General features: G+C 39.7%; 1 protein-coding gene across 1 annotated transcript in view; it reads right to left on the bottom strand.

Annotated features, from left to right (window-relative positions):
• Positions 1-16,364, bottom strand: part of uts2r1 (urotensin 2 receptor 1) — a 63,910-nt gene that overhangs the window by 30,518 nt on the left and 17,028 nt on the right. The window lies entirely within an intron of this gene.

Genomic DNA, 16,364 nt, shown 5'->3' with positions numbered 1-16,364 from the left:
CCTGCCCCGTTACGAGCTTGCTGCTCTGGCCTCTAAAGCTACTGGAATCCCCCTTACCCTCATTTGCCCCACATACCCACCAAATATGGTCTTCATTATCACCACCTCCTACTGATATATGGGTCTTAGCAGCCTCACATTCAACTTCATAGAAATTTGAACTTCTTTGTGACTTTTTAGCCATTTGGGGCTCTGGAAATGACAATACCCGTTGGTGGGTCAGTTCACCATTTTGGTGTTGACTGAATATATCTCAAATATTAAATGGATTTCCATGGAATTTAGTAGAGAATACTTAAGTGTATTGGCTTTTATCTGGTGTTATTATCAAGTTTAGAGATGCACTAATCAGTTTTGTCTATTTGCACCCTGGTGAGAATAGGCACACGGCAGCTTTTTGGATATTCACACTTGTTCAGCCTGGTTTAGTTGTAAAGAGCAACAAAGTCTCTGTGTCCACAAATGTTGTGGTCAATGAGTGAGCTGAATGCAGAAATTAGCCACAAGACCGTGGTTCAAGTCCTGACCTGGAAGACTGGGATTTGAGTCTAGAGTGAAACTAGATGAGTTTTTACACTACACTGTTATTTTCAATTTATTATTATTATTTTTATTATGATCAGCTTTCAGTTGCACTTTGGTTGGGTTTAGGAAGCAAAACTACTTGGTTAAGTTTAGGAAAAGATCATGATTTGCCCCAGATAAATAGGTTATTGAAAGCTGGGTGTAAATAGCCACACTGGCAATTCCACTCTAGGTGTAAATAGCATTGTTGGGTATGGACTCCTGGGTGCTAATAGCATTTACCTGTTTTTAGAGCAAAATGGAGTGTCTATTTGAACATGGAAGCTTTTCAGGTACTTACACTTTGCCCCCAGTTCAGTGAGGTTTAGGAAACAAAAATGGTCAAGGTTTGTCTCTGCTATGTGAGTATAAATGGCCACATTTGCCATTTACATCCCAGGTGCAAATAGCATTGTTTGCTACTGACACCTGGGTGTTTGTCTCTGCCATCTTAGGCTATAAACCTGAATGTAAAAAGCCACATGGGTCATTCCACCCCGGGTGCTAATAGCACTGCTGGCTACTGACACTCATAGCTTTTTCCTTTTTGAGTGAGAATAGTCACATGGTGAGCTACTAGGCTATTTACACCTGGCACCCTAGTTTAGCTATAAACAGTGACAAAGTCGCTGTAGAGCAGACCTCTCTGGTCGATGAATGGGTTAAACACTCTCTCCAGGGTAACTGGGGTGGGAGTCCTATGTGAAATTAGAAGCCAGTGTTAACTTTTAATCTTTTTTTATTATTACAACATGCGTAGGCTACTAATTATGCTATTTGAAGCCCTGCAAATACCTGTTGTTGATTGTTTTATAGTTTAAAAAACACAAATGGACTTTGATGGTGGTTGAGCTACTGCGCAGCAGAACTAGATATCATGTCCTCATATTCTGTGCTTGCACTGCCTTCACCTCAGTGACACACACAGTGTTGTAGTGTGCCAAAGAGTACAGATAACAGTGTACAGTGCACTCAGCATCCGCTAATGAGACATGTCTACTAATTTATGCTAATAGCTCAATGCTCAGACAGTGACTCACGTATAAATAAGGTAGGACTATGAAAAACGCAGGCGGGGTGAAGATGTGCAGTAAAGCTGAGACCATTCAACAAGACATGAAAGCTGCATTGGTTTTGGCGAGCGCAGAGTTTACTGGTTCTCTGACTTGCAATTACGCTCACAAGAACATTAGGGAAGAACAGAGAAACACATCAGAGAATGAGATAAAAGAAAATCCAGGAACGCTTTATATAAAGATGCCTGTAATAAGCATTAGTTAATAGGTAATAAGTCCCTCATAAGATGCGTGTCAACAGTAATGTGTCAATAAGACTATATAAGTGTTATTAATAGTTAATAATTTATAGCTAGACAGTCTTAAGACTTAACAGTTTGTAGACTGTTTATGAAAGTTAATAAAAGCCTTTCTTAAAATAGATTCTCATAATTGTTTACAAACACATTCTGAGTTCAACTAACTCACCTATTACGTCACTGTTAAACCTTTACTAAGTTTTTGTTGTTGTGTTATTAAAATTTTCTACATGCTTTATTATGCATTTACTAGCAATGACTATGCACTTGTTAACAGTTAGCTATGCATTTTGGGGGAACATGATCTATAGTGTGAACAGTGCTTTTTACAGTTAATTAATCCTATATTATGCACTTATTAAGAGATTACCATGATTTTTTCATCATTAAGTGCAGTCATGGTAAGTCATGTTTTTAAATCACTATCTGAGTATACTATATATTATGTCTTATAATCAGTGATAATTAACACTAATGAACTGGAAAATGTAAAAAAAATACTCAGGTCACGCTGAAATAGTCTTAATGGGACTGTGGACTTGGCTGGTGCCTCACAAATAAAAGAAATCTCCCCAGGCTGCAGCCCCGTTGCCAAAATACCTTACTGATGACAGAGCTAAAAGAACGGTCATGATTCAGACAAACTATTCAACAAAACATATTGGTACAACGGTGATGTGCAGACAAGGAGTTCAGCAAACAACTCATTATATTCCCTCCGTTCTGTTTGCTCTCATTTCCTGGAAAAACACTGGAGAGCCAACTCTGACAGGCCAGACTTTGAAATGGAAGGTAGAATAAATATATGATATATATTTCTTGCAGAGAGTTCAAAGATGAAGTCTAAATGAATCATCAGTTTCATGTAAAAATAACATCAGAGCCATCTGTCTCAAAAACTTTACCACAGTCAAAAGAAATACTTTATGCTTTACTTAATCAGAAAAAAAACGAAAAAAATACCTATTTTTGCCACCCACCCCATATAATATGGACTCATCCCAAATCAATTTCCCATTAGTTCCTAAATCAATTAACATTAACATTTATTTTCAGCAAGTTGACACTTAATTCCACAGATCCACTTTGTTTGAACTAATCTGACAGCAACCAGTCAAACTGCAGGAGAGAACCATGAAGATCTAATTCTGCGTATTAAGCTCCAGTTGGAAAAAATTACACCAAAGATGTTTTCACTCATGTACAGAAACTAAATGACTGTAGCCCAAACAAAAAAGAACTTGCACTTGACTTGCACTCGACACTCAAAGCTTAGGACTTGGGGCTTGATTTGGGACTTGCCACTCTTGACTTTGGACTCGAGAGTGCAAAGACAAGAGACCTGCTTGTAACTTGCAAAACAATGACTTGGTTCCATCTCTGCCTTGTTATTGTTTTTTTGTATGAAGGCCTGGTTACAAACTAAATATCAATTTTTCAGTAAGTAAATAATTAGGTAATTATCTGACAGAGCAAATGAAAACATGAGCTGTACATACAGTATCTGTCTGGTCCCCAGGTTAAAGGCCTGGTGCATTTACAGTGCAATTCCCTTTTTCCATTTTCTTTTTTCCAGTATACTTATTACCATTTTCTATTACAGGTTTTCAATTTCACTCTACATTTGCAGTTTCATTACCTGTTCTGACTGCACTATCTTTTAAAATATCAAAATAGATTCTTTTTTCTCTCGTGTAATCATGAACTGATTATCTCTAGAAGTTACTCTCACAGAACTGGTTCCTAGCTTTTCAAATGCAGACTTCCAGCTGACGATGTCACCACAATGACTCAGACTTCAGTATTGTGCCTTGATTTGAAACCAACAAATGCCTTTTGGAGGTGGAGCACCGGGAAGCTTGTTAGTGTTTGTTCATGCTTTGGCTCAGGACCAACAGCGCTGCAAATGATATGGGCTCTGTATACATACACATTTACCAAAGTGCTTTTAATAGCGGAAGCATCCCATTAGGCCTCAAAGGACATTTGTGAAATCTAGGTTAAACAGGGCAAAGTGTAAATATTTCCGTTTAAAGCTCAGCACTGATGATATTGGATGTTTCCAGGAGATGGATCACGGATCCCTGTATTTGCTGACTTAAGATGACAAAACAAGGGCAATGCGGTATTTGTATTCTGTCTCTGAGGCATAAACACATCAGTAAACTGGAGGATTACCGCAAAGTCAGCTGTTGTAGATAGCAGCCTGGTGTGAAGGAGGTCAGCAAGGGAGAGGTGACAAAGGAGAGAGCATAGAGGCTATTATTTATTTCTCACCACGTTGATATTTTATATTAACTTTCCAGTGTTTAAGTAAACATACATTTAAAAAGAGCTCAAGAGAATTGTTCAGGCGACTGTGGGTCAGGAGTTAGACTGGGTTATGATCGCAGGGTTGACAGAAGTGTTCTTGAGTAAGACACTGAACCCTAAATTGCTGCCAGTGATCAGGCCAGCACCTTTGTGGTAGCTCGCTGCCAAGAGTGTGTGTGTGTGTGTGTGAATGAGCAGCAAAAACCTTGTGAAGTCCTTTGGATAAAAGTCCTATATAAAATATATAGAAAATATAGGCATTTTATTCCATTAACATGTCATCACTGTTGGGTGCAAACCTTGTAATTCCTTTTTGTTTTACATAAATCAATGCTATTGGTCACCCTTCATGTCTGTCTATGGGATTTGCAAATATATAACTTTTGAAAGGTATTAAAAAGAGCTACGAACTTTGTTAAGCAGCATTCACTTAGTTTAAAACCTTTTTTTTCATTTCTTGAAAAATAACAGTTTTGAACATACAAGGTTTCTGCCCAACAGTGAGAATAATGTGGTTAAATCAGGCCCAGTTCTACAAGGGGGCAAAAGTATGCGCGGCACCCTCAGTTTAATATTTTGCACCCACAGCTGAAATTTGAATAATAAATTCCAAGTGCAAGGTGGTAGGTCACACACCCGTGATGTCCTCAGCTGTCCGTGTACACCTCCGTTTGGGAATATATTCAGGGCACACAGACTGTCACCATGTGCACGCTAACGCTAACTTTATGAATGAATCTGCAGCACTTTCAATGCAACAATGAGAATTAATATGAACAACAAAAGCTCAGCTCAAAATGGTGCATAGCGTCACCCTGCACAATGCTGTATCATATCACTTTCACATAGAAAACAATGCACTTTGTCATGGACGCTTGCTTGTGTCCCATTCAGTTAGGACATGGTGGTCTTTCTCCTTTTGTTATAAATGGTGAATCGAGTTGTACCAATACTGTTAAATTATTTTCAGAAATCGTGGAAAGGGTGTGGCAATTATTTTTTCTTGTCAACGCGAGGATCCAAATATGTTAGAATATATAGATATTTAAGTATAATATATGTATTTAGGTGTATTGTGTGGGACGAGTAAAAGTCACCAGCAGACTCTTGTCAGATAACATTTTGATGTTGACAATTAGCATCACTGTTTCAGCCAAGTGTAGTGATGACAAATACATTTGGTATTTGATCACAGAGTTCTGCTGTGATTTTCTTTACATTTATGCTCAGTAACTCTGTTCTTTCATGATGAATAAACTTCTGATCTTTTGAATTCAGCTGTAGTCTTCTATTTGTTTGAGCTTTTAAAAAATGGAAACAGTTCCATTTATTTTATAACTCAAAAGCCACATGGAATTTGCTTTTGCAAATGCACCAGCAAACACTTGGGACCACAAAACAAATTAAATTCAAGATCTGGGCTGGGTGAAGGATGAAGGAGACGTCTGTTGGGCAGAATCATATTTTTATATGGCATTTTCTGTCTAACATATTTTATTCAGAGGGGAAATCTTTGTTTAAGCACAGTATCTGCGCATTTAAGGTTATATTTGAGGAGGTCTTAAAGTGGGAGCCCTGAACAACAGTTTTGGAATATATCATGGGTAATCAGGCATTGCAACAGCTTTGCTGGGATTAGGACATAAAACTGTGATTTGTGCCACATGTCACTGTAAAAATCTCAGCCAGCAGCCACTTTTGTAATGCACTGGAATTTTCAGCTTTCAACATTTACTTTTTTTTCATTTCCAAACACTCTATATGGTTTTCTTTTCACGTATGGCTGTTCCAGAGAAGCCTTCTGCTCCAATTAAGGGGCATCTGACTGCCACAGCAGGCAATGATATTTTAGACATCGATGGTGTGCTTCCAACTGTGTGGTAACAAGTCTGGGAAAGCCCCTTCCTGTTTCCACATGGCAATGTCCCTGTGTACAAAGCCAGGTTCATAAAGAAAAAATTTTTCCAGTTTTGGAACTTGAGTGGCCCCTATAGAGACATCTAACACCTTTGTAAAGTTGAGGCAGACACTCATCTTCATTATTTGCATTGATTTAATTTTGATCAAAAGCCCACTGTGGCTTATCTAAGAAACACAATATGACACATAATAACTTATGATGTGAGCCTATACGTCGCTTTTACAAGAAAAGGAGAAAGTTGACTGAAGTAGTGAGGTAAGTTTGGTCAACTGTTACTGGAACACAAAGAAAAAAGGGGTGGGACTTATGAGGGCTCAATAGCACTAAATCGAGAGTAGATTTAACATAACTGACCCTTCGCTAGTCCCTCCTGCGGAGTAACTGCAATTATAGATTAGTAATGTTGATGTGGTGTGCATGGTGCTCTTATGTGAGCAATAATCAGTGTCTCATGAGTCTGGCATTTTTGGTTGTTGTAGTCTTTCAAAAACATAAAACCCAAGAGCGAAAGCGAGAAACAAATTCAACTTTGTCTTTACTTGCTCTAACGTATGCTGAGAACATTAACCTGTCCAGCTAACTAACACTAGCTTACTAGCCGCAGGATGTTACCTCCAGTGAAACAGGAGGTAACGTTACTGCATTAGATAACAACTCGTTTGTCAAACTCATGACATATTTCATATTTACACTGGAATTTGTTAGGTGTGGGGGTTGATGAGGAAGATTTGGACTTGTGAAGACTCAAACTGGGTCCATGGTGATGCATCTCTCGCTGGCCTGCTCTCTGAGGTCTAAGCTGGGTTAGTTCTATCCCAGCTCTCTTCCTGAGGCGATCAGGAGAGTCGTCACTTTAGCTGACAAAATCCATGAGAAGCTGCTTTTGTTTACATCTCTGTTTCAACAGTTACTCCCAGTTCCGATGTTAAATCTACCGTTCTGCGAGAAAGAAAGCTTGACAGGCTGTTACAAAGAAACCATGGATTGAACAGTACTTATTAATTTTTTGCTGAAGCAAGAGAAAACTTTGGTATGCTCAAGAATATAAATTGACTTTTTACAGGGTGCCTTGTTTGGTTGTTCACATACTTTTGGCCATGTAGTGTAGGTAGTTGCGGAGAGAGAAAGCTATGCCGTTAGACTGCACACACAGGCTGTTCTGTAAACACACATCCAGACATCCTATTGATTGTATCAGCTTTTTATGATGCTGCTAGAAGACTGTGATTTATTGCAGCAGATTAGCCTATGCAGAGTGTGGGTCCCTCGCTAAACAAATGCAAATACATCTTGGTTTACTGTAGTGGAAGATCTCATTGTTCCCATGGATACCAGCTCATTCCTGCTTTAGTGATTATGACAGGAACTCAAACATGTGAGGGGAGCTTCTTGGTATCCCTGCTCAACCTGTCCTTCAATGGGCAGGATTGATTTTCTGTGTTTGCCCGGGGAGATGGAGACACATGAGACAGGCAGCAGCACCAAAAGAAGGATAGAGATAGACTGATAGTAAACAGGCAGAGAAACAGTAAAACATGATTCCAAACAGGCACAGCGGTGGATGAAAAGACTTCAGTGGAGTCTGGGGAAGGAAACAGGGATCACTTTGTTTCAGGACGCTTTAAATAATGCATCCTGCTCATTTCGAGTCTTCCTGGTGTTATGATCAAACGTGCTCCTGCAGCCAGGAAAAGTCTGCTGAGGGATGAAGGTATCGGGTCTTCACCCTGCCTGGCCTTGGGGAGGCTATTACTGCAGAATGCTCTTGATTCAGAAGAATCCCTTTCCCCTGGTAAATAATGCATTCATTTTGACATGATCTCAGTGAAATTTCAAAACTTTGGTCCTGTGCCGACCAAGTGATATCTCATAGACAAGCAGCCAAGTCTCCTGAGGAATTGCTCCTGCTGGACAATCCAGTAGAACTATTTACCCTCAAGGACAAGGACAAATGATGTCATGGCTTTTTCTCCTATTGTTTCCATTCTCACTGCAGGAAAAGCTCAGGTGTAACTAATAATATTAATAATGGTGTGTTTCAAGTGTAAATTCAGGTGTGCCAGTTCGAGGTCCTGCTATGGCTGAGAGCCATAATTAAATGGCATGGAGCCACCATTAAAGTTATTAGTTACAGCAGTACTTTTTCTGCTATGACAACTGTGTCCCAAACAATCCCTCATCTGCTCATTCACTACGACAAACATCTAATGGCTTAAGCTATAGCAGAAGTTTTCAAACACCAGTCACACCACTCCAGGATGCTGTGGGAAGAGGGATATAAGGCCAAGATACTGCATGAAAGGTCTTATGTTTTACAACCAGCGGGAAGTCTGTTAAGACAAATGGATTAATAAAAGACTAAGGTACTTTAAAACCCTTTGCTCTCTATTGCCACTATTTGCTGCAAAAATTGCACTTGTTCTCTTGGTCAAATCTGAAGTCACTGACATTCGCATATTTTGAGATTCCATGTGACTTTATGCTCTCCAAAGAATATATCTATGTATTGTCAATTGTGAATAATTGTCCTTAGACCTGTTTAGAAAACATGCCTGAGAATCATCACATTTTTAAGTTTTCTTCTGTACAAAGTAATCCAGTGATAATTGCTAAAAAAACAAATAAATATAGGCTTAAATGGTGCTCAGGCTGAGCCCTACAGCTGATTCACCAGACTCCGCTGCAACATTATGCTTCCTGTTTACAGCCCAAAGTTATGGGAACTGTACCACATATTATTCCCCAGATAATGCAAGTGAAAAGAAATCCATTAAGTATTTCAAACTATTTTACATCATCTTAAGCAGTGGGAGGTCTTAGAAAGAAAAATGTCAGTGTTCCAAGGATATAGGAATGTTGATGGGATGGGATGTGCCATGGTAACATATATTAAAAAAGCAAGTAATCCTTAATTTTGTAAGTCCTATTGTGTTTCTTTTTTCTTATTTCCATTCATAAATAATAGTAATGTTGCCATGGAGTCAGTATGCTCAGCACAGTGCAGCTGTCATCGCTGTTTTCTGACCAACGGAACTGTCATTTTCTCGCCCAGCACCAACGTTGTGTAAGTAGCAAATTTACTTGCACCCATCTGGGCAACCATGGGTGTGTTTGTTTTAAAATGAGGTGTGGTCAGGTGCAATGCTAGTGTATTGCTATATTGAGGGAACAGAAAGATGATGAATGATTGCGCCAGTGACCAACAAAAACCTGTTCTAAAGTCAATGGTGCAGTCTTTTATTACTATTTAAAGGATGCACTGTTCAGACAGTAATGCACCTACATAGGTGGATTCAGAATGCAGGTACACTCAGTTAATCCATCTATGGGCCATAAAAATTAACATTCTGATCAATAGTGGATGATTGCAGGTGGGTGAAATAGGATGAACCTGTGTGCAAATAAGAGAGAGACTGCCATTTATGCACAGCAGCTGTAAATTCATTCATTGTTTAAATCCCTAATTTTAGTCACTTTATGTTAAATTAAAACTATTCCCAGTATCTGGGTTTTTGTGGAGTCATCAACTACCAACCTTCTGTTTGGCCAGTGGGTTGGTGAGAAGGGACTGGATGTTAAAAATGTGTACTGTCAGGAATACTATGGCCCAATCAATTGGATTCAGTTGTTTTAAAGGTATATTGCTCATTTTACAAGGTCAGCATCCGTCCCAGTACAGCCAGCATGAACATGGAAAAATGATGGCTCTGCAGTTCCATTTTCTACTGTTATAAGGTGCAACAACAATTCATATTGATTGACACCGCTGCAGCGAGGATTCATCTCACAAGAGGTGAGAGAAAGCAAAGGAGAGCTAAAAAATCCTGTTGAAATACTACAATTTTTTTCACGGCTCTGTGCATTGGAACATTGTGTAAGCATCTGTTGAACGGTATCATCCTCTTCTTCTGTGAAAATTCACATTATTATACCAGGACAGGGGCACAGAGGGAAACAGCGGGAGGGGAAGGTGACATCAAAAGCCTGCTATGGGATTTAGAGGTGTTCAAAACAGTAGACAGGGATTAAGACGAATGAGCACAGGGGCTGATTTTTAATGTCTTGTGTTGCTTGTGTAAGTGTTTTAATACCCCCCTTCCCCTCCTGGCTGGGATGCCAAATTGTGTGCAGATGCCAGACACTTTTGTCCAGGGTCAGAGGATAAGTATTTACAAGCATGTGTGCAGCCGAGGACCTGAGGACTATAAACACACACAGCTGTCTGGGGTCAGTCATATCACTCAACACACACACACACACATCAATACTTAAACACAATCCTAATCCATATTCTCCTTAGCTACATCACTCAAACGTTTCTGTCTTGTCTATGTATAGCATGCCAGAGTTTCTATTCTTCACTGACACACAATTTCCATCTATTTTCTTGTCTCCCCACTGAATCTATTTTCTGCCTCCTCCGTTCCTTTAACATCATTCTTTTTCGTGACACCAGAACAAATGAAAAAAGAGCTCACCTGTCCTCATCTTTCTGTTAAATGTATACCGTACCCACCCGCTCTATCTTCCCTTTCCTCACCCCTATATCTCTGTATTCCTTCATTGTGCCTCAGTCCAAACTCAGAAGCTTTAAATCCTTGTAGAAGCAGCCACTAACACCTCCTCAAGTGCTTAAGGGCAGGTATGCATCTTGCATGTGGTGTGAGAGCCAAGGCTTAATGTGCTAAAGAGATGGTTCGCTATCACTTTAGCCACCATCCCCCCCAAGTCTTCTTTTTTAAGTCTCGGAAAAGAGCCAGCACCTATAAGTTCTGATATGTGTTTCCATATGCATTGGTGTGTTATACTGTATCCATGCCTGCACACTGCAGCAAGTTTCTCCATTAAGGTCCAGTATTGTCTGGGTACAGTAATGTGAGCTATAAACAGCAACCTTATCTTACCAAGGCTGGATTAGCAACTGGGCAAAGTGGTCAACTTCCCCTGGGCCATCCAGGGATCCCAGAAGGTTTAGGTTTACTGGCTGTCAATAAATTGCATGTAATTTAATTAAATGCAAATGCGTTAGAAACTTTGCACCAGTGGAGTACAATATCAACTATGACAGATCTTGCATTAGTTCCTAAATAGTTCCTCACTACATTTCACACTCACACACACATTCACTTTCTCTACTAACTCTACTGATGCTCATACCACATCTTTTTCTTCTTTTTGTGTTTATTATTAGCTTCCATGTTTGAATAAATGTATTATTTTGCCCATAGTCTTCATCACCCCTGTCTTTTGTCGTAGCTTCTGAGCTGGGCTGTGACAAATCGGGAGCTCATCTGGGCTGCGACACACTCAACAAGTACACATGACTGGCAAACCAATCTATAAAGGGGCAAGCAGTAAAGCTTTACAAATAAAGCTGAACTTTACATTCGGCAGCTAATTCAAAGGGGACAGGAAGAATTGAGGCAGATGGAGAAAGGCAGCAAGAGGAAGTCCCACAGGATAATATACCTCAAGGGATCATATCTGAAAAACTAATGGCTCAGTAATACTTTGTGTTTGGCATTAATTAGCAACTGTTAGCATTCAATCATGCAAAATTACAATAGTGGACATGGTAAACCTCCCAAATATCAGCATCTTAATATTATCATAGTGGGCATGTTAGCATGTTGCTGTTAGTATTTAGCTGCAGCCTCATATAGATGTTAGCATGACTAGACATCCCTGCTGCTAGCTTATGAGTCATAGGCTTTGATGCTTATGGTTCTTTCTGACAGACCCTGACAGTATGCTAACAGTCATGCCAAAGAGAAAGTTGGTCTTTTCTGAAGGAACCCCAGGAGACTAACACCTTTCTTCATAATTACCTGTCAATATAAATGCTGTGTTCATGCATCCATGGTGTTGAAAGGTGCACTCAGTAAGTGTGCTAAGTGCTGAAATCAAATTGTCTCCCATCATTGCGCTGTATAAGTGCATGTGCATGAATGGTCTCAGTCTGGGGGTTTTATGTTATATATAAAATGGTTAGTAATAAATGTTATTGCTCCAAATGAATAGATGGATTTATTTGGTTAGCCAGCAGTTATTCCCAGAAGATCACAATCAGTTAGCTACAATAGCTAAACCAGAGGATTAAAATCTGTGCTTCCTTTACGCTTAAGGAGGCTTGCTCTGATAAACTGGTTTAACCATATTTCCAGAATCTCTAGAGAAGATGCAAGGTTAGCATGACACAGAATTAAATAACTGAATTTTCCTGTGTAACTTTACTTATATTAGTCGTAAATAAGTTTGCAGTTAATTAAACTGACTAATTAATATAAAAACCAGAAGCAAAGTCATATATTATGCAGGCACTAGTTGGTTTTTGAATTGGGCGAGTACCTAGGCTTTCCTGTATAGTGGCTACTGTACTTGGTGGGAACTTGGAAAGGACAGGGTGCTTGAACAATGCATAGAGGATATCAATAGACTTTTTAAAAAGTAATAAGCAATAGTAAGGTAAACACAGGAGTTACCAAGGATACTGTTCTGGCCATGTGGTGCCTAAAAAGTTACTGGGAAACCTGTCTCTGCTGGGTCTGAACTGGGCTGAAGATTGAAATTAGAAACTAAGTGTTATACAATTTGCATCCTGCATAGGTAGCCCTATACACTGCATAAACCATATGAGAAGTGTAGAAATGTAGGAAATTGCCTTCTGTGAGTTTCATCTCTGACAATCTTGCCTATCATATAAATGTAAAAAGTGCAGCTCTTTTCAAAAATGTTGGAATATTTGCAAGTTGATGGGCTCAGAGCACATAAAGGAGACTGAAAATAAAAAGCTGTCACCCACTGGAATTTATCATCATCATTTTCTGCCTGCTTACTTTGCTGAACTCTGCACAAACTTGTCATTTCATTCCCGATTCACGTGAGCTGTCAGACAGAAATCTGGGAAAGAACAAAAAGATGACGCCATGAGCTTCTTTGAGTCAAGTGCTGAAATTTATGTGCTCTGATCTAACGATGATAAAGTGTTACCCAGAAAAGAAAGTATATGTAATACATTTATGTGCATCAAATCATCAGAGAGGGCCATGTTTCATCAGCTTAAGACTTTTCCAAATGAGGGTTGGAACATTAACACGAACCCTGCTAAAATATGGCACTCGATCAATCCCAGCCTCTATATAATCTCGTAGAACAGCAGTGGAGGGTGAGTCAAGGTGCTTATTGATCACACCGGGGACCTTCCCAGACAATATAGCCTATAGTTATTACAGGCAAAGCTTCCTATCACCTATGATGAGAGGAGAACAGCAATTCCCGTTTCCAATTCCCAAAATGAGCCGAGTCAATGTAATCAGCCCTCAGATGTTTGGCGGGGAGATCAATAGTCCTTTCACCGTCATGAATGAAAGAGAATGAGTTAGTGTGTATCTCTGGATGACCTTTACAGAGATGACCTCGGCTTGATTCAGCAAAGAGACCCTCTGTCCGAGTGCTATTTCATTTGGCATGGGAGATGAAGGCTGTATGGGAAAAAGGCTATAAGTTAATGAGTCCTCTATCAATACTTCTATAACATGCTTCAGCACAGCCTGTGACAGATGAGGATTGGTTTAAAGTGGGGCTAACGTGTGCAGCCCTAGACATGGGATTAAAGCAATTATAATTAAAGATGGAGCATGTCTAGCCTGTGAGGGAATGATTATTTCATAGCCGCTAATAGCGGTCAAGGCTTCCCTCGTTTGATCTTTACAGAGTTTATGGGGCAAGATTTGTTCACAGCAGCTGCACATAGCCGTAAGCAAGTTTTCATGTTTTCTTTACCGTGGACATATACAAAGCTGTGGGATTTGATAGCCTTGATGGATCATGCCAACAACCTAACATACATTCTTATTTGATGCTTAATTAACTTTTGAATTAGATATGATTAAGATTATGATTTCTGCCTTACTAGCAGCTCCTCCAGGCTTGAGTGTTGCTTTAGGCTAAATACTAAAGTCAACATACTATCAAGGTCACACTAAAATGCTAACATGTTGATGTTTAGCAGGTATAATGTACGATGGTGTTGAAAAATTGAACTTAAAGCCAGAGAAGGTCAAATATACAATCAGAATTGAAACATTTTAATATTTGTTCACAAAAAACAGGAATTTAAGGACAATTGGAAATTCAGGTAAAACTAGTGTGCAGGATTTAGTGCCATCTAGTGATGAGCTTGCAAAGTGCAAACATCCTGTCTCACTCTCCCCTCTCCTGTTCAGTTCATTGCCACACGAAACTTCTACATCAGTCTACCAGTATAATTGCTAAAAACAGATTCAGATACAGTTAGTGAAAGTAAAAGTATCTGTTCTCTAGCACAGTGCATCAACTGCCCCGTACGCTCTGTGGTGCACTGGGGTGGCTGACAGCACGTCACCAGCGCTCCGTTTCTCCGTTACCCAGATCGTGAGATCATGCAAAAATCCATCTTTACCAAGTTTCAAGTTATGGTGTCTGCACCAAAAATTGTGCAGCCAATCAGCAACCTAGGAAGGCAGGGTTTTAGATGTGATGACAGCAAGAAGCATTCATGGAAGCGACTTATCTCAAACAAACAATGGCGGCTCCTGAAGAGGTTAGTGTAGATACTGCGATAGCATTTGTTATGTGAGAACTGGAGGGTATTTCTTCATTGAAAGAAGAGCATAAAATGGCACTGAAGGCTTTACGTGATGGAATATCTGTTTTCCTTAGATCTGATTGATCGAAGTCAGTCTGTGTTAGACATGATAGATAATGGTTCAGTATTTTTTTGAAAGTGCTTGCCCTTTTCCAAAAAGTTTTCCAAAAGGACAACTTCCCAGATGGTTCTGTGTCACCACCTATCTGGTATGTTGGGTTAATGTGTTTTATCTCATTACTGTAATACACACTGACTGAAAAAGGTAAGGAAAAAAAAGACTGTGTGGCTTGAAGACTCTGAGTGGTCTCATTCTAAGGTACTGAAGTTGCAATTAATAAACTCATGAAAATATACTCAAAAATATTCTGTCAATAGATCCCCCCAAAACAATGGATCCTTAATGAACATTTCCACCACACTTGAACTGATTAGTATCGGCTAAAGTGAAGCCAATCAATATCTGACGCTTTCTTAACTCCACTGTGTTTGTCTACATCAGCTGTCAGTGTTGTAGCACTGCTGTCTTATACTAAAACTGGGCTTTAAAGTGCAGCATCTCACTGTGTGAATGAGAAATATTATTTGAGCACAGCAGTGCAAGTGATTCTGAGTTCAGACATCGCAGTTGGCACAATACACAGATTCTCCAAACTCGGACATTGACAAATGTGTTATCTATCCCGTCTTCTTCTTATTAGCAGTTTTTAACTGGTGATGACCATTAGTTTAAACAAACATCACAGGGGGCAGATCATATCAGCTGTTACTATCCATCCATCCATTATCTATAAGTGCTTCTCCTTTGCAAGGTTGTGGGGGGGTTGGAGCCAATCCCAGCTGACATTTGGCAAGAGACGGGTACACCGTGGACAGATCGCCAGCTCATCACAGGGCTGACAGACAAAATAGGCATTCACACTCGCATTCACACCTACAGCCAATTTAGAGTCACCAGCTAACCTGCATGTCTTTGGACCGTTTGGAGGAAGCTGGAGCACCCGTAGAAAACCCACGCATGGACATGGAAAGAACATCACAATGAAAGACCCCAGCAACAACCCCCCCTCAGCTGTTACTAATTAATGTTAATTCTAAGAGTAACTTAATAACAGGCCAAAAAGGTTCTGACATCTGGGTAAAGTGCTCTCTGCAGTGTGAGCATATCTGTGGTGATTTATCAGTTACATGAATGATCAATGGGGTCTACATAAGGAAACAAGAAAAAGCCTCAGGCAAGTCTCTAATAAAGGCCAAAAAACATGACTTGAGCAATGTGTTTTCATTTCAATGTATAAAAGCTTGTGCCAAACCATGTAGTAGATGTTGAGATATTTTACTGAATAAGTGAAAACTGTGACCTGCTGGTGGCACTAAAGAAGAAGTCAGTTATTCACTAAAATCTGCAGGCGTCACCATTTGGGAACCATGACTGTACAAACTTTTGTGGCAATCCATCAGGTAATTGAGATGTGACAAATCCATGTCAACTATGCCAAGCTCCTAACATTCGTGTTGTTGATTAGTCTGTTCCTATGCCATGTACTGGTCCTGAATTCATGTGGAATAATCGGAAAAATTAATTCCAGACTGGGAAAATCCATGTCAACGCCCTCCCTAAAGTT

The sequence above is a fragment of the Lutjanus erythropterus genome, chromosome 17 (genome assembly GCF_056507025.1).
Source record: "Lutjanus erythropterus isolate fLutEry1 chromosome 17, fLutEry1.hap2, whole genome shotgun sequence".
NCBI lineage: Eukaryota > Metazoa > Chordata > Actinopteri > Lutjaniformes > Lutjanidae > Lutjanus > Lutjanus erythropterus.
Note: the sequence above shows the minus strand (reverse complement) of the source record. Positions and strands in the feature narration are given on the sequence as shown.